This window comes from Lithobates pipiens, unplaced genomic scaffold (assembly GCF_037356315.1).
Source record: "Lithobates pipiens isolate NorthernLeopardFrog02 unplaced genomic scaffold, aLitPip1_a1.2 Scaffold_52, whole genome shotgun sequence".
In the NCBI taxonomy this organism is placed as follows: Eukaryota; Metazoa; Chordata; class Amphibia; order Anura; family Ranidae; genus Lithobates; species Lithobates pipiens.
Window position 1 is genome coordinate 3,888,877 of NW_027507875.1, and position 19,344 is coordinate 3,908,220.

The window sequence follows — 19,344 nt, forward strand, 5'->3', positions numbered from 1 at the left end:
GGCCTCGGCACGGGAGGAAACTTTCAAAGGCTGTCCAGCCCGTGGAAGGCTAAAAGTAGTTCCATAAGCCTTCCACTTCCGGATGATGCTCCCAACAGTGGAGACAGGTAGGCCCAACTCCTTGGAAAGGGTTTTGTACCCCTTGCCAGCCTTGTGACCCTCCACGATCTTGTCTCTGATGGCCTTGGAATGCTCCTTTGTCTTTCCCATGTTGACCATGTATGAGTGCTGTTCACAAGTTTGGGGAGGGTCTTAAATAGTCAGAAAAGGCTGGAAAAACAGATAATTAATCCAAACATGTGAAGCTCATTGTTCTTTGTGCCTGAACTACTTCTTAATACTTTAGGGGAACCAAACAGAATTCTGTTGAATTGAGGGGTTGAATAATAATTGACCCTCTGAATAAACTTTTCACTATTTAAAAAAAAATTAAACAAAGAAATAACATTCTTTTTTGCTGCAGTGCATTTCACACTTCCAGGCTGATCTACAGTCCAAATGTCACAATGCCAAGTTAATTCCGAATGTGTAAACCTGCTAAATCTGCAGGGGGTTGAATACTACTTGTAGGCACTGTATATAGAAAACCCCACCCCAGAGAAACAAAAAATATGGATAGAGAAACAACGGGAACACAAGGTAGTGATCACCAGGAAAATAGAGAATAAAAGATTGTTCCAAAAACAAGTGGAGTATGGGGAAGGGGAAAAAGTTGGAAAGATGTTGGCACAGATTGTAAGAAGTAACTCCTCGCCATCCACCGTCCCAGTGATTAGGACTGAGAAGGGTGAAATCACAGCACAGAGATCAGTGATTATAGAAACCTTCAGGGGATTTTATGCTAAACTGTATACCTCACAGGGGACGGGAGAGGGCGAGGATATGGATAGGTTCTTTGCGAGTATTAAAATACCGTCCCTAACTAAGGAGGAGAGTGAGATAATGGAAGCCCCATTAACAATTGAGGAAATTCAATGCGCAGTGTCAGAAATGGCCAATAAGAAATCCCCAGGACCAGATGGTCTTCCTGTGGAAACCTATAAATATTACGGTAGAATATTGCTTCCAGAGCTCCTTAAAGTATTTAACTGGGCGAAAAAGGAGGGGAGATTGCCTACCTCAATGACTGAAGCAACAATAATAGTCTTGCACAAGGAGGGGAAAGATCCATTGGAAACTCAGTCTTACCGACCCATTTCCCTTCTATGTGCGGACGCTAAAATATTAGCCAAAGTATTAGCCATCAGATTGAATAAAATTATATCCAGGTTGATACATCCCGACCAAACAGGTTTTATCCCAGGCAGATCTACAAGTACGAACATAAGAAGATTATACCTTAACATGCAGGTACCAACTGAAAACGAAGGTAATAAGGCAATAATGGCTTTGGATGTAATCAATGCCTTCGATAGTTTAGAATGGAGTTACATCTGGCGGGTACTGGGGGAATTTGGGTTTGGCCCTAATTTTATTGCATGGGTAAAAACCCTGTATAACGGCCCCAGTGCCAGAATTAGGGTTAACAACGAATATTCAGATAGGATCTTATTAGAGAGGGGGACAAGACAGGGGTGCCCTTTGTCACCCCTGATCTTCGCCCTGGCAATAGAACCACTAGCTATTGCAATTAGATCCAATATGAATATGGTTGGTTTTCAAAGGAGGATGAGGGAAGAGAGGATAGCGCTATACGCGGACGATATTCTCCTCTTTCTGGGGGACACAGAGCAGTCCCTCAGACAAGGGATGAAACTTATTACGGATTTCGGGAGGTTTTCAGGCCTGGATATAAACTGGGAAAAATCAGCTTTAATGTTATTGGATAAAAGTAGGGCTCAAAGCCCAGTGATAGGTGTGCAGCTGGAAGTAGTGGAGCGCATGAGATATCTGGGGATACATATACAAAGAGATCCTAATAAATATATAAGTGACAATATGGTTCCATTAATAGCTAAATTTAAAAATAAAATCGAAATTTGGAAAAGACTTCCATTATCGACTGCAGGGAGATGTAATTTGATTAAAATGGTATGGATGCCCCAGTTATTGTATGTGTTACACAACTCCCCGATATGGGTAGATATAACGTGGTTCAGGAAAATGGAGGTATTATTTCGAGAGCTTATATGGAGAGGGGGAGTATCAAGGATTGCTTTACAAACTTTGCAATCACCAACAAGAAAAGGAGGAATGGCAGTTCCACACCCAAGGAGCTACTTTTTAGCTGCTCAACTACAACACTTGGGAATGAGCGAGGAGATAGGTGGTGGAAATAACAGGGCCCTAATGTTAATAGAGACACCCCATAAGAATATGGTAGACGCTCTGGAGGCAAATTTATTTCCCAAAAAAAAAATTCCTACAACAAAATTAGTAGTAAAAGTGTGGAAGGCAGTTAAGGCGATTAAAGGTCTGGGAGGCTTAACTCAATATACCCCTCTGTGGGATAATCGGAACCTGCAGGAAATGGAAGAAATAGGGGGATATAAAGAATGGGAAGTAAAGGGGATAAATAAGCTGGCCCAGTTATATACAGGGAAAATATTAAAGACATTTAGTGCTTTAAGATCAGAGTTTGACATATCAAAACAATCATTTTATAAATACCTTCAAATTAGACATGCTCTAGAGAAACAATTCAATAGGCAAGGCCCAGTGTGGAATAACTCCCCTATTTTTGGCAGATTAAATGCTCCAGTAAGGACAAAAGGATTTATAGCGGATGTATATCCAGCTATATGCGAAGGAAGTATAGGGAGTCCAGAAGGGTTTAAATGCAGAGGGAAATGGGAGGAGGAATTTGGAATCCTTACAGATGTACAGTGGATGAAAATACTGGAGGATGGATATTCAATTTCAGTTTCGCCTGCCCAGAAGATGTCACATTTAATGCTGCTTCATAGAGCCTATTATACACCAAAAAGACTGTTTAGCTTTGGATGCAGAGCAGATGACAAATGCCCTAGATGCCAAGAGTCTGGAGACCTGGCACACATGTTCTGGCGATGCCCAAAATTGTTCCGCTACTGGTCAGAGATTGTTACCACTCTGAATGAAACATTTAGAGTGGCGATCAAGGGGGATCCCAGGATATGTGTGCTGGGCCTGAGAGAAGTAATGGGAAGTTTGCGATATACAAATAAAGCAATACTGAGGTGTTTGTTCCAGGCAAGAAAATTGTTAGCACAAAGGTGGCAAGCAAAAAATGCCCCTTCAGTAGCGGACTGGCAGCTAGTAATTATGGAAACAATATGGAAAGAGAGGGTGATATACTTAAGGAGAGGAAATTTTAAAGAATTTAAAAAGATGTGGAAACCCTGGTTGGATAGAATGGGCCACCCAGTGTGAGGCATGGGAGAGGAGGAGGATGAGTAGAGAGAGTGGAAGGAAAAAGGGGAAGGAAGAATACCTGGGTAGTGAGTGAAAAGGGGGGCCAGACAGAATAATTATTGACACACTATGGATAGGAACGCTTCCTAAAGGCTTTATTCTGATCCATAGAACTACTGTATTTGTTAGGGTGAAATAAGTGTAATACGTGTTATAGAGAATGTTTCTCTTGCTTTTATTATGTAAAACAATGATGAAAATGAATAAAGATTATGAAATTTAAAAAAAAGACGTGAGTGTGTTTTGGGTAGCGATCAGGTGACTGACTTTCAACTAAGCCCCTATAGTGGGATGTGACATAAATTCTGTGGGTAAATACTTAGAGCACCACATGGCGCTTCTTAGCGGAATTCGGGAGTGAGCTTAGAAAGTTTGTTTCGATTCCAGTCCAATACACTCCCCAGATGGGAGGCCAGGTAGTAGCGTCGCAAGTCAGGGAGAACCAACCCTCCCTGTTGTTTAGACAATGTCAGCTGTGACCGCTTAAGTCTGGGATTTTTGTGGGCCCAGTTAAATTGAGTGAGCAAGGATTGAGCTTGCTTAAAAAACAGGACTGGAATCTGGATCGGGAGAGCTTGGAAAAGATAAGTAAATTTAGGGAGTATGTTCATTTTAATGAGATTGCATCTCCTGAACCAGGAATGGAGGCCAGAATGCCACCCGTGAAGCAAACTGCGGATCTTAGTGACAAGGGGTGCGGGGAAGTTCAACATAAACGTACGCACGATGTCCGGTGGAATGTTAGTACCTAAGTACTTAAGGGCTGTATGGGTCCATTTAAATCGAAAATTGGACTGCAAGTCTATTAACGTTTGCGGGGGGACTGCAACCCCCATGGCCTTTGATCTCAAGAAGTATCCCGTATATCTGGAATTCCCGAAGGAGATTTGGCAAGGAAACTCTGGGATTCGTCAGCGAGAACAGCATGTCATCCGCGTAGGCAGATATCTTGCACTCAATAGTACCCATTTGGAGTCCCGTTATGTCTGAGTTTTGTCTAATTTTGGAGAGAAAGGGTTCCAATGACAGTGCGAATAATAGGGGCGACAGGGGGCAACCCTGTCTGGTCCCATTCCCGATGTCAAGGGGAGATGAGAGAACCCCATTCGCTTTGACTTGAGCTGAAGGGCGTGAGTATATCTTACTTATCCATGCCAGCATCCGTTCACTCAGACCTATATGGCGAAGGACCGAGAACATTAATGTCCATTTGACTCGATCAAAAGCCTTCTCGGCATCAGTACTCATGAAAAGACAAGGGGTCCCAGATGACTTTGCTTTATGGATCAGGGTAAGCACCTTAATGGTGTTGTCCCTATCTTCCCTGGTGGGAATAAAACCTAACTGGTCAATATGTATAAGGGACTGCAAGTGATGTGCCAATCACGTGGCGAGGATTTTAGAGAATAGTTTTAGGACCAAATTTAGGAGGGAAATGGGTATGTAGCTCCCACATAGGCCCGGGTCTTTGCCCTCCTTAGGTATCAACGAGATGTGGGCTCTAAGGGTATCCTCAGGAAAATCCCCATTCGAGCTCAGAGTATTAAATAAATTCACCAAGCGCGGGCCGAGAATAGGGAGGAAGGTCTTAAAGTATTGTGCGGTATATCCATCAGGGCCCGGAGCCTTACCCACCTTCGGAGGTCCCACGGCCATCTGGATTTCTTCCAGTGTGATCGGGTCCTCCAAGTACTCCCGTGATTCCGATGAGAGGGTTGGTAGACCAGAACCGGTTACATATCTGTCTATATTGTCCTGTCCAGACCCTGAATCGGGCAGGTTGTAGAGATCAGAGTAACATTTTTCAAAGACTTCGGCTATTTGGGTTGGGGTAGAGGCCCTCTGGCCATTCTCACCTATCAACTGTGGTATGTAAGAGCCAGATTTCAACTCCTTTACCGACCTGGCTAAGATTTTTCCGCATTTGTCCCCGGACTCCTACGTCAGTTTACGACAAAACTGGAGTGCCGCTTTCGCTTTATAATGGAGTAGGTCAGCAATATGGGTACGGAGTGTCCCCAATTCAATCTCTAAGGTCCGTTAGGGGGTATGTTTATGTTTCGCTTCCACAGAGGCAAGTTCACGAAACAGATTAGCAAGCTGTTCCTTCCGTGTTCGTTTGATGCGCGCCCCGTGCCTGATAAGTACCCTGCGGAGTACTGACTTGTGAGCCTCCCAAATTATCCCCGGGTCACAGTCCTGCGTTTAGTTTTCTTGGAAATAAAGGTCCAATTCCCTGGTCACATCTGCTAAAACTTCCGGTATCTGGAGGAGGCTCTCATTAAGGTGCCAGAATAGGGACCTAGGTGAGGGATTCCTAGAGAGGGTGTAGGTACTAATTGGTCATTCAGTAAACACTTAGTAATCCGCTTTCTCAAGGAAATGAGGAGTGAGGAGCAAGAGGCAGAAGTGTCAACCGATGGCGAAAGGGGACATTAAAGTCCCCACCTAATATCAACTGGCCCTCCCGAAAGTCACATAATCTGTGCAGGGTAGTTCTGAGGAACGTGTCTTGGTGATCATTGGGAGCGTACACAGTGGCAAATGTAAAAAGGCGCTCTCCAATGTGGCCCCTAAGAAAAAGATATCGGCCCCCAGGGTCCACCAGAGAATCCTGAAGAACCCAGGGGAGCCTGCTAGAGATCAGAATGGAGACTCCCTTGGTCTTAGAGGAGGGGTTAGTAGAGTGGTAGACCTTAGGGAAGGATCTCGGCCATAGAAAGGGGAGGCTAGTATTTTTAAAATGTGTTTCTTGTATAAAGGCCACATCAGTACAGGAAGTCTTCAGTTCTCACAGGAGGATCCACCGTTTTTCAGGGGAGTTCAGTCCCTTAACGTTTAGAGAGGTGACCTTGACTGAGTCTGCCATCGCTCCTCGGGGAGGGGGGCGTCAGAGAAAAGCAAAGAAAGTTGAACCAAGGTAGGTTTTGGGTAGGTAATGCATGGCGGGAACTAAGGGGGAGAAAGGAAGGGCAAATGGAAGGAAAGGTAAAGGGAAAAAGAGGCCGGGCACCTCAACCCCAGGGGGAGAGGGAAATTAAGGGTTGTCCGCACTCAACAGTACAGGAAGGGTATACTAAAACAGCACAATTATGCTATAGCGCTTACCAGATGTACACTGGGTTTAAAGCGCTGTCTTACTTGGGTTGGTGGGTAGACAGGTCGGAGAGGGAGCCCCCGAATCCTAGTCCCCCCAGTCCCGGCAGTGGTAAATGTCACGTCTGATACCGGTATGCAAATAAAAGACAATCAGTAACATCATAGAACAAAAAAAACAATAGTATAACCAAAACAGAGGTAGAGCATATAACTCTGGGGGGAAAAGGGGCAGGGAAGGGGGGAAAGGGGGAGTGGAAGGGGGAAAGGGGGAGGGAAAGGAGGGAAGGGAAGGGTGGGAAGGGGGGGAAGGGAGGGGGGAAACAGGGGAGAGGGGACAAAAGTGCGGAAATGTCAAGTCCTTTAGCGCACTCCCACCAGCAAACACCCGGACCCCATAAATTTCAACTCCTCCCCTCCATGGTCACCACATCAAGATGAAAGAGGAGCAGCCCTGGTCGGTGCATGGAAAATCCGGCAGGCAAGGGGCTGGGGCCACCATCCCTCCATCCAACGGGAGACTTCACCCGAGCAGCAGTCCTGGGGCCCGCCAATTAGTGTCTCTCCTGCATCGCCATCGGGGGCTGTGTAGAGCATCCAGAGGGAGGCTGGGACCGCCCAAACAGTAAGGGGTAAATCCTCCAGGGGGTTCCAGAGTCACCCTGGAGGGAAGCAGTGTCTCGTACCAATAGGCTCGATAAATAAGTCATCCAGGGTCCCCGAAAGCTGCAGAAGGCAATGTCGGCAAAGAGTAGGTGGGAGCCAGAGGGGGGGACGAGGGGCGCAACCAGGGGGAGGGGACACATATGCGGGAATGTCAAGCCCTTCCAGTACAGCGCACTAGGTATCACTCAGCCCCCCCAAAGTGGCACTCTCAACCCTCTTGACAAATGCCAAGATGGTCACCTTGGGAAACAAGCGAAAAAAAAAAAAAACGAATCAACGCCAACAACATAAAAAGAAGCCTACAATAACTGGTATTCCCAGGTTGTCTCCCATCCAGGTACTAACCAGGCCTGACTCTTCTTAGCCTCCAAGATCAGACGAGATTGGGTGCTTTCAGAGTGCTCGGACTCTTTCCCCATCACTAATGGGACGAGGCGGGGGTTCCCTCTGTCTCCCCTAATTTTTATTCTGACACTGGAACCACTTATGTGTCACGTTCGGAATGACCCGAATATTACTGGCATATCCAAACCTTCGGCACACCACAAAATTGTGGCGTACGCTAACGATCTAATTTTTTTCGTCTCCAATCCACACATTTCGCTTCCCAATATACTCGCGGCTCTCCGGCGATACGGCAGCCTATCAAACTATAAAATCAATTGCACCGTCGGCTGTATTGAATATATCGGTCCCGGATGGTGAGGCCAAGAGGCTACGCTCCGCTTTTCCATTCTACTGAGCTGAAAAATCTATACGTTACCTGGGCGTTGACATCGCAGCGGATTTGGCGCAATTGTACCCGCTTAATTTTGTCCCTCTCCTGAATAGCCTGAAATCTGATTTGGGAAACTGGCATGCTTTAACACTGACCTGGTTCGGGCGCTGTAATGCATTCAAAATGACGGCCCTCCCACGGATCTTATACTTGTTCCAGACATTACCGATCCGGTTACCCCCAATTTTTTTCAGACAACTGCAGGTGCTGCTCCGGGACTTTATTTGGGCGCGCAAACCGCCCAGAGCCCGTTTGCAATTGCTTGCCAGACCAAAGGACAAGGGCGGTCTGGGTCTCCCAGATCTGAGACAATACTACAGAGCGACTCTGCTAGCGAGAGTCGTTGATTGGCATTGTAATGGCCCACACAAGCAGTGGGTGGAGATGGAGATTGAGGATAGATCCATTCCCCTATTGGCTCCTGTCCTCCCTACCAAAAGACCTCAGAGATCACCCCGTAGTGGGAGCTACATTGGCTGTTGTGCGGAGGTTGTTCCGCTGCACACACATTGCTCCCCTGCCGTCACCAATGACTCCGGTTATAGGTAATTAAGACTTCCCACCAGGATTTACCAACAAGAAACTGCGACAGTTGACAGTGGTGGGGAAACAGCGTCTGGGAGAGGTGTGGCCCTCGGGAGGGCTCCCGACCACGCAAACTGTCGCCGAGCTTTCTGACCCTCCGCTTGACTTGTTTAGTGCTTATCAACTTCGTCACTTTCTTCTGGCCATACAAAGGGCCCCCTACACTCCTAGAGACCTGACGCCCTATGAATCCATCTGTCACAAAAAGGAACCTGTGCGACACACCCTCTCCCTCCTGTACAACCTATTAAGTAGTCAGGAGGAGGAGTCGACCCCACCATTTATCCACAAATGGGAGAGGGACTTTGGCATCACATTTACCCCACAACAGATAGGGAAGATCCTGACATTAGTACATAAAGCTTCCATCGCAAACCAATATCAAGAATCAGGATACAAGATAGTCTCACGCTGGTATAGAGTTCCATACCTTCTGAATAAAATGAATAGATCGATCCCGGATGTTTGTTGGAGGTGCAATTCAGATACGGGGACCATGGGACACATTTTCTGGGCATGCCCGGCCTTGAGGAACTTTTGGATGGAGGTGACCGGGACGATAAAAACTCTCCGAAATTTAGATATCGCAGACAACCCAGCAGCGTGCCTTCTACACTTGACCGAACAGCCTGTTCGAAAATACAAAAAAACCCTCACGATGCAACTCCTGAACACCGCCCGGGCCTGCATTCCCACTCTGTGGAGGCAGCCTCAGCCCCCATCCAAGGTGCTGTGGTATTCCAAAGTCAATTATATTCTCAGGATGGAAGAATTGACCGCCACCCTTCACAACACTGAAGAGGCATTTAGTGTAACATGGAGGCCCTGGAGGTATTTTACTGATACTTGAGACTACATTCGGGAGGTGAGCAGCGCCCCTGTCCCAGAAAAAGACTGAACATCTAACGTTTACCTACGTAGGCCATGTCTGCCATTGGTGGCATTCCCCCCCCCCCCCCCCTCCTTTTTGTCTTTATTTTTCTATTTTTCCCCGCCGCCATCCCCCCCCTCCTCTCAATCCGTCTTTGCACTCTCTTCTTCCCCCGTCCTCCCTTTTGACTATGCCTTGTCTCCTTACTAGCCTTTGGGACCCAGAAGAACCCCAGGGTTCTGGACACGACCGGCTCATATTTTACTCTGGTTCACATAGGTCATGAAAAGCTGGCTCGCTGTGGTCCCAGTTGTTCTCCATGATTACATTTGTCCGAACGGAGCTGCATTAGTTATACTGTACTACATGTCCGAGGTGGGGTTTCTCTTTTTTCTGCATGAAACTGTAGGACTCCCCTCTGAGAACCCAGAGTTATTTGGCTGCCTATTTTTTGTTACCATGTAATTGTGACCCTGGGTCATGCTGTATGGTTGACTGTTATATTTATGTTGTTCTACTTATACTTAATAAAAGAATAAAACAAAAAAAAAAAATAAGTCAATGCCAACAACTTAAAAAAAAAGCCTATGGCATAGAGAAATCCCAGGCAGTCTCCCATCCAGGTACTAACCAGGTCCCAACCCTGCTTAGCCTCTGAGATCAAATGAGATTTGCCTCTTTCAGGTTGATGCACCCATAGTAGATTTTTTCAGGCACGCTCAACCCTCTTGACAAACACCAAGATGGTCACCTTGGGAAACAAACAAAAAAAACAAGTCAATGCCAACAACATAAAAAGAAGCCTACCGCACCTAGTATTTCCAGGCGGTCTCCCATCCAGGTATTAACAAGGCGCGACCCTTTCTAGCCTCTGAGATCAGCGGAGATTGGGCGCTTTCAGGGTGTTGTGCTCGTAGGCAATTTCTTTGTGCACTCTCAACCCTCTTGACACATGCCAAGATGGTCACCTTGGGAAACAAGGGAAAATAAAACAGGTCAACGCCGACAACATAATGAGAAGCCTACAGCACCTGGTATTCCCAAGCTGTCTCCCATCCAGGTACTAACCAGGCCCATCGCTGCGTAGCCTCCGAGATCAGATGAGATTGGGCTCTTTCAGGGTGATTTGGCCGTAGGCACTCTCTTTGGACACTCTGAAGCCTCTTGACAAAGGCCAAGATGGTCACCTTGGGAAACAAGCTAAAAAAAACAGGTCAAAGCCAACAACATAAAAAGAAGCCTACGGCATCCAGTATTCCCAGGCGATCTCCCAATCAAGACACTAACCAGACCAGATCCTTCAATGCACCTGGTCTTCCCAGGCAGTCTCCCATCCAGGTACTAACCAGGCCTGACACTGCTTAGCCTCTGAAATCAGACGAGATCGGGTGCTTTCAGGTTGATGTGGCCCGTAAGCGTTCTCCTCAAGACACGCCCAACCCTCTTGACAAACGCCAAGATGGTCGCCTTGAGAAACAAGCAAAAAAAGCAGGTCAAAGCCAACAACATAAAAAGAAGCCTATGGGCTTACAGCGAACCTTAAAAGATGGGACCCACTAGCTCTGTCATGGTTCGGACGCTGTAATGTGTTGAAGATGAACGCGATGCCACGACTTCTGTATCTACTACAAGCCTTACCTATCAAAATACCCCAGACTTTCTTTCATGCGGTTCGCTCAATCTTTATCAAGTTCCTCTGGCGCGGAAAACATATGCGTATTGGTAGGGCAATGCTATTGCGACCGAAATTGCGGGGAGGTATTGGCTTCCCGGACCCTGCTCTATATTACACAGCGACGCACATGACACCGGTGGTTGACTGGTGTCGGTGTTCTGCCATATACTGTCCGGCCATGATATACTGTCCGCACCGTACTGCGCATGCGCAGTACGGAGCAGACGAAGCTTCGGAAAATATCCGAAGCTGAACGGCGCCTGCGCGGTGAGTGGAGGTGATAGCCCCACCATCCAAGCGGACATAGGGTTGTGAATATTAGAGGGCCCCTCGCAGGCGAGCTTTGCTCGCCACGCTTCGGGCTCGGCCTCGCTGCGCTCGGCTCTTTTATATTTTTACTCTATGTCCACTTGGATAGTGGGGATAGAACATGGACTCAGTGTGCAGGCGCCATTCATGCTCGGCAATTTTCGGAATCTGTGTTGCTGTGTACTGCGCACGCGCAGTACACAGCGGACACTATCCGATGGGGGACCATATGTGATAAGACACCGGCATGGGGAACTGAAGCTATGGGTCAAGCTAGAGCAGGAGATGGCGCGGGTTCCACTGGCTGGTCTGCCTTGGGCGGGGAGGCCATTGGAGCCCTGTGTGACTACTCACCCGTTAATTGGCCCCTCGCTCGCCGAGATGGATAGTTTTTTTCACCTTTCCCACCTGACTAACTTCCCTTCTCCTATGACCCCAATTATTGGACATCCTAGATTCCCTCCGGGCCTGTCTGACCAGGCCTTTACCAGGCAAGCCCCGAAAGGGCTTCTGAGAGCAGCCCTATTTCTTGGACCCACGGGCTTGATTCCCATGGGGACCATACTGCTAGAGCAAGTAGCTGTTGCATTGGATAGCTGGAGAGCTAGACAGCTAATCCATTTCCTCAGATCACTACCTAACCATTCGTTCTTCTCTAGACACTTCCACCCCTTCGAGGAACTTTGCCTGGATGATGGCCCAATTCGTGGTTCCCTCTCTAGGTCCTACCAAATCCTGACAGACGCACAATCCTCCACGGATCCACCCTTCCTAGCTGAATGGAAAAGGGACTTACAAACTACATTCGCCAAACCACAGAAGGACAGAATACTCTTTTTCGCCCATAAGTCGTCACTCTGCAGTAAATATCAGGAGATCTCATATCAGCTGATCACACGCTGGTATCATACACCGGTGGTGTTGGCCAAAATATTCCCCGGTCAATCTGACCGCTGCTGTCGCTGTGGGTAACAGGCTGGCACCATTTTCCACATTTTCGGGGAATGTCCTTAATTACAAACATTCCGGCAGCCTGTCCTGAGACTCATCCACAAGTTCACAGACATTTCCTTAGCCAATGATCCTGCAGCAGTTGTTTTCAATCTAACTCCTATGTCGAGAAAGCGTTATCATAAGTCCTTATTTAAACATCTCCTCAATGCAGCTAGGGCCTGCATCCCAAGTCAGTGGAAAGAGCAATCTGCTCCAATGGTGACCCAGTGGTTCGCAAGGGTAAATGATATTGAACAAATGGAAGACCTGACTGCCACAATGAGGGATAAAACGGAGGAGCATGGGAACAGATGGTTCTACTGGACCCAGTTTTGCTTTTCGGAAGAATACCTTCGCGAGACATAGTAAGCTCATGGTGATCGTTGGAGATCGCTGTTCCAAACGTTGGACAGCTGATGAGCTGGTGAGCCGAGGGCGTCTCTTGCTCCCTGGGAGAGGACCCCACCCTATCCATTCTCTACCCACGACACCCCCTTACTCCTTCTTTTCCTTTTCTGCCATTTCCTTCCCCAATCTTCTCTTTCCCCTTCTCCCTCCTTTCAGTTCTACTATTTCCCTTCTTAACTCAAAAAAGGGAAAAGAAAATGGTATGTTCCGACCCCATTTGACTACTACACAATACTCTTCCCCTATCTATGGATATCTTAACTCTTCGAGGGTAGCAGGGCTAGTATCAATAATATTTTAAGTGGTAGAGGATCCCAACGAGATGGAGCTTTAATCTCATCTTGATATGACCGCAAAGCTGTACACGTGATATTCTCCTCGGACTTCTTACCATTGGCTCTGATATCCATGCAATATGATCGTTTGTTTGTAACTATTTGTATCACACAATCTGTGAAGTTGCCTTTGCATTGTATGTCGCATACTACTAAATAAAAAAAAAAAAAAAAAAAGAAGCCTATGGCACCTGGTATTCCCAGGCAGTCTCCCATCCAGGTACTAACCAGGCCTGACACTGTTTAGCATCCGAGATCAGACGAGATTGGGCGCTTTCAGGGTGATGGGGCCGTATGTGATCTCTTTGGGCACTCTCAACCCTCTTGACAAATGCCAAGATGGTCACCTTGAGATACAAGCGAAAAAAAAACAGGTCAATGTCAACAACGTAAAAAGAAGAATACGGCACCTGGTATTCCAACACCATCTCCCATCCAGGTACTAACTAGGCCCAACCCTTCTTAGCCTAAGAGAAGAGATAGGGATCTTTCAGGGTGATGCTGCTGTAAGCGATCTCTTTGGGCACTCTCAACCCTCTTGACAAATGCCAAGATGGTCACCTTGAGAAACAAGCAAAAAAAAAAACGAATCAACGCCAACAACATAAAAAGAAGCCTACAATAACTGGTATTCCCAGGTGGTCTCCCATCCAGGTACTAACCAGGCCCGACTCTTCTTAGCCTCCAAGATCAGATGAGATTGGGTGCTTTCAGAGTGATGTGGCCATAGGCAATCTCTTCAGGCACTCTCAACCCTCTTGACAAACACCAAGATGGTCACTTTGGGAAATAAGCGAAGAAAAAAACAGGTCAACGCCAACAACATAAAAAGAAGTCTACGACACCTGGTATTCCCAGGCAGTCTCCCATCCAGGTACTAACAAGGCCCGACTCTTCTTAGCCTCCAACATCAAACGAGATCGGGTGCTTTCAGGGTGATGTGCCCGTAGGCAATCTCTTCACGCACTTTCAACCCTCTTGACAAACGCCAAGATGGTCACCTTGGGAAACAAGCAAAAAGATAAAAATAAGTCGGAAGCTAGAGACAATACGGCCCGAGTCCTCAATTTAATCCATGCGGCGCATGTACAGGGAAGGCCCTTGCTTATGTTGTCAACGGACGCGGAGAAGGCCTTTGACAGGGTGGCCTGGCACTTTATGCAGGCCACCCTGGAACATATAGGTCTTGGCCCCAACATGATGAGCTGGGTAATGTCGTTTTACTCCACGCCGTCGGCAGCGGTACGGGTGACCGAGTGGTGCTCGGACTCTTTCCCCATCACTAATGGGACGAGGCAGGGGTGCCCTCTGTCTCCCCTAATTTTAATTCTGACACTGGAACCACTTATGTGTCACGTTCGGAATGACCCGAATATTACTGGCATATCCAAACCCTCGGCACACCACAAAATTGCGGCGTACGCTGACGATCTAATTTTTTCCGTCTCCAATCCACACATTTTGCTTCCCAAAATACTTGCGTCTCTACAGCAACACGGCAGCCTATCAAACTATAAAAACAATCGCGCCAAGTCGGCTGTATTGATATATCGGTCCCCGATGGTGAGGCCAAGAGGCTCTGCTCCGCTTTTCCATTCTACTGGGCTGAAAAATCTATACGTTACCTGGGCGTTGACATCGCAGCGGATTTAGCGCAATTGTACCCGCTTAATTTTGTCCCTCTCCTGGATAGACTGAAATCTGATTTGGGAAACTGGCATGCTTTAACACTGACCTGGTTCGGGCGCTGTAATGCATTCAAAATGACGGCCCTCCCTCGGATCTTATACATGTTAAAGACATTACCGATCCGGTTACCCCCAATTTTTTTCAGACAACTGCAGGTGCTGCTCCGGGCCTTTATTTGGGCGCGCAAACCGCCCAGAGCCCATTTGCAATTGCTTGCCAGACCAAAGGACAAGGGGGGTCTGGGTCTCCCAGATCTCATACAATACTACAGAGTGACTCTGCCAGCGAGAGTCATTGATTGGCATTGTAATGGCCCACACAAGCAGTGGGTGGAGATGGAGATTGAGGATGGATCCATTCCCCTATTGACCTCCCCTCCCTTCTGTCCTCCCTACCAAAAGACCTCAGAGGTCACCCTGTAGTGGGAGCTACGTTGGCTGTTGTGCGGAGGTTGTTCCGCTGCACACACATTGCTCCCCTGCCATCACCAATGACTCCGGTTATAGGTAATCCAGACTTCCCACCGGGATTTACCAACAAGAAACTGCGACAGTTGACAGTGGTGGGGAAACAGCGTCTTGGAGAGGTGTGGCCCTCAGGAGGGCTCCTGACCACGCAAACTGTCGCCGAGCTTTCTGACCCTCCGCTTGACTTGTTTAGTGCTTATCAACTTCGTCACTTTCTTCTGGCCATACAACGGGCCCCCTACACTCCTAGAGACCTGACACCCTATGAATCCATCTGTCACAAAAGGGAACCTGGGTGACACACCCTCTACCTCCTGTACAACCTATTGAGTAGTCAGGAGGAGGGACACAAATGGGAGAGGGACTTAGGCATCACATTTACCCCACAACAGATAGGGAAGATCCTGACCTTAGTACATAAAGCAGACCAATATCAAGAATCAGGATACAAGATAGTCTCACGCTGGTATAGAGTCCCATACCTTCTGAATAAAATGGATAGATCGATCCCGGATGTTTGTTGGAGGTGAAATTCAGATACGGGGACCATGGGACACCTTTTCTGGGCATGCCCGGCCTTGAGGAACTTTTGGATTCCAAGCAGCGTGCCTTCTACACTTGACCGAACAGCCTGTTCGAAAATACAAAAAAACCCTCACGATGCAACTCCTGAATGCCGCCCGGGCCTGCATTCCCGCACTGTGGAGGCAGCCTCAGCCCCCATCCAAGGTCCTGTGGTATTCCAAAGTCAATCATATTCTCCGGATGGAAGAATTGACCGCCACCCTTCACAACACTGAAGAGGCATTTAGTGTTACATGGAGGCCCTGGAGGTATTTTACTGGTACTCGTGAGTACATTCGGGAGGTGAGCAGTGCCTTTGTCCCAGAAAACGACTGAACATCTAACGTTTACCTACGTAGGCCATGTCTGCCCTGGGTGGCCTTCCCCCCTCCCTTTTTGTCTTTATTTTTCTTTTTTTCCCCGCCGCCATCCCCCCACCTCCTCTCTCTCCGTCTTTGCACTCTCTTCTTCCCCCGTCCTCCCTTTTGACTATGCCTTGTCTCCTTACTAGCCTTCGGGACCCAGAAGAACCCCAGGGTTCTGGACATGACCGGCTCATATTTTACTCTGGTTCACATAGGTCATGATAAGCTGGCTCGCTGTGGTCCCAGTTGTTCTCCATGATTACATTTGTCCGAACGGAGCTGCACTAGTTATACTGTACTACATGTCGGAGGTGGGGTTTCTCTCTTTTCTGCATGAAACTGTAGGACTCCCCTCTGAGAACCCAGAGTTATTTGGCTGCCTATTTTTTGTTAGCATGTAATTGTGACCCTGGGTCATGCTGTATGGTTGACTGTTATATTTATGTTGTTCTACTTAATAAAAGAATAATAAAAATAAAAAAAATAAGTCAATGCCAACAACTTAAAACTAAAGCCTATGGCATCGAGAAATCCCAGGCGGTCTCCCATCCAGGTACTAACCATGTCCCAACCCTGCTTAGCCTCTGAGATCAAATGCACGCTCAACCCTCTTGACAAACGCAAAGATGGGAAACAAACAAAAAAAACAAGTCAATGCCAACAACATAAAAAGAAGCCTGCGGCATCTGGAAAACCCAGGCGGTCTCCCATCCAGGTACAAACCAGGCCCAGCCCTGCTTAGCCTCTGAGACCAAACGAGATTGGGTGCTTTCAGGGTGTTGTGCAATTTCTTTGTGCACTCTCAACCCTCTTGACAAATGCCAAGATGGTCACCTTGGGAAACAAGGGAAAAAAAACAGGTCAAAGCCAACAACATAAAAAGAATCCTACGGCATCCGGTATTCCCAGGCGATCTCCCAATCAAGACACTAACCAGGCCAGATCCTTCTATGTCACCTGGTCTTCCCAGGCAGTCTCCCATCCAGGTACTAACCAGGCCTGATGCTGCTAAGCCTCTGAAATCAGACAAGATCGGGTGCTTTCAGGGTGATGTGGCCGTAAGCGTTCTCTTCAAGACACGCCCAACCCTCTTGACAAACGCCAAGATGGTCGCCTTGAGAAACAAGCGAAAAAAACAGTTCAAAGCCAACAACAAAAAAAGAAGCCTATGGCACCTGGTATTTCCAGGCGGTCTCCCATCCAGGTACTAACCAGGTCCGACTCTGTTTAGCCTCTGAGATCAGATGAGATTGGGCGCTTTCAGGGTGATGGGGCTGTAGGTGATCTCTTTGGCCACTCTCAACCCTCTTGTTAAACGGCAAGATGGTCACCTTGGGAAACAAGCGAAAATAAACAGGTAAACGCAAACAACATAAAAAGAAGCCTACGGCACCTGGTATTCACAGATGGTCTCCCATACAGGTATTAACCAGGCCGTACACTGCTAGGCCTCTGAGATCAGATGAGATTGTGCGCTTTCAGGGTGATGTGGCCATAGGTGTTCTATTTAGACACTCTCAACCCTCTTGACAAATACCAAGATGGTTATCTTGGGAAACAAGTGAAAAAAAACAGGTCAACGCCAACAACATAGAGCCTGTTGGTCTCCCATCTGACCCAGACCCTGCTTAGCCTCTGAGATCGGGCGCTTTCACGGTGATGTGACCTCAGGCTAACACTTTGGGACATATTCAAAACTCTTGACTGATGCTAAAATGGTCACCTTGGGAAACAAGCGAAAGAAAAACAGGTCAAAGCCAACAATATGAAAAGATTCCTACGGCACCTTTAATTAGGTACTATCCAGGCCGGACCCTGCTTAGCCTCTGAGATCAGATGAGATCGGGCTCTTTCAGGGGGATGTGGCCGTAGGAGATTTCTTTGGGATCTCTCAGCCCTCTTGACAAATGCCAAGATGATCACCTTGGTAAACAAGCGGAAAAAAAAACCATGTCAACGCCAACAGCATAAAAAGAATCCTACGGCACCTGGTATTCCCAGTTGGTCTCCCATCCAGTTACTAATCAGGCCTGACAATGCTTAGCCTCCGAGATCAGACAAGATCAGGCACTTTCAAGGTGATGGGGCCATAGGCGATCTCTTCGGGCCCTCTCAACCATCTTGACAAACGCCAACATGGTCATCTTGGGAAACAAGCGAAAAAAACCAAGTCATTGCCAACATTGAAGGCTAAGCAGGGTTGGGCAATCAGTTTCCTTGCCTGAAATAGGCATCTCAGAACTGCCATCTGGCTACTTCCCGGGTTTTCAACTACTTCAACTAATCCCAGGAGACAATACTTTGCCTCCATCCTGGTGGAGGTTCCAAACACCCGATCAATGGTTCCTGTCACCTCTGTCCAGTAGCGGATCAACTTCGGGCATCTCCAAAACATGTGCATCATGTCTCCCCCCATGTTCCCGCACCGGGGGCAACTTGCGTCCGGCCGTTCGGCCAAACTGAAAAAGTTTACGAGGAGCATAATAGGTTCTATATAATAAGAACAGATGTGACATCCTCTGTGAGGAGAGCCACAATTCACCACAGGCAGGATTCCTGTGGCCAATTATAGCTCAGGGGGGTTTAGTACACACCCCACACTATATAAGGCCGCCAGTGTGGCGGCCTTGTATAGTGTGTTGCGGTGGTCAGGGAAAGAGGACGATAGGCAGGGACAGTGTCTTTACTGCTTGGGAACCTAGCACTGTTACAGTGGGTGTTATGTGCCTCCTGCACAGTACACACCTGAAGCTACCCTTTATTACTGGTGTTCAATTTCTGCAATACATGCATCTGCAGTGCAGAAGTTAGAGTGGGTGTTGTGTGCCTCCTGCACAGTATACACCTTGTTGCTGGTGTTCTGTTTCTGTAATACAGGAACCTAGCACTGTTACAGTGCTAGGGTGTACAGAAAAGCTGGTATATATAGAAGACTACAGCATACAGAAGAAAGGCTAGTGAATACAGAATAAAGACTCGTGTATGTAGATAGGCTTGAGTATACAGAGATGCTAGAGTAAACAGTGAGGCTGGGGTACACAGAGAGGCTAATTTAAAGAGAGGCTAGTATATACAAAGATGTTAGTGTATATAGAGAGGTTAATGTATAGAGAGGGTCGAGAGTATACAAAACGGACAGTGCATATAGAG

The 19,344-nt window shown here is 47.5% G+C and overlaps 5 pseudogenes; all 5 read right to left on the bottom strand.

The window, feature by feature from the left end:
• Positions 1–10,408: 10,408 nt before the first annotated feature.
• On the bottom strand, positions 10,409–10,527 carry LOC143957353 (5S ribosomal RNA; annotated as a pseudogene).
• Positions 10,528–13,288: 2,761 nt separating this feature from the next.
• On the bottom strand, positions 13,289–13,407 carry LOC143957520 (5S ribosomal RNA; annotated as a pseudogene).
• Positions 13,408–13,722: 315 nt separating this feature from the next.
• Positions 13,723–13,841, bottom strand: LOC143957289 (5S ribosomal RNA; annotated as a pseudogene).
• Positions 13,842–13,942: 101 nt separating this feature from the next.
• Positions 13,943–14,061, bottom strand: LOC143957628 (5S ribosomal RNA; annotated as a pseudogene).
• Positions 14,062–17,357: 3,296 nt separating this feature from the next.
• On the bottom strand, positions 17,358–17,476 carry LOC143957637 (5S ribosomal RNA; annotated as a pseudogene).
• Between the last annotated feature and the right edge of the window lie 1,868 nt (positions 17,477–19,344).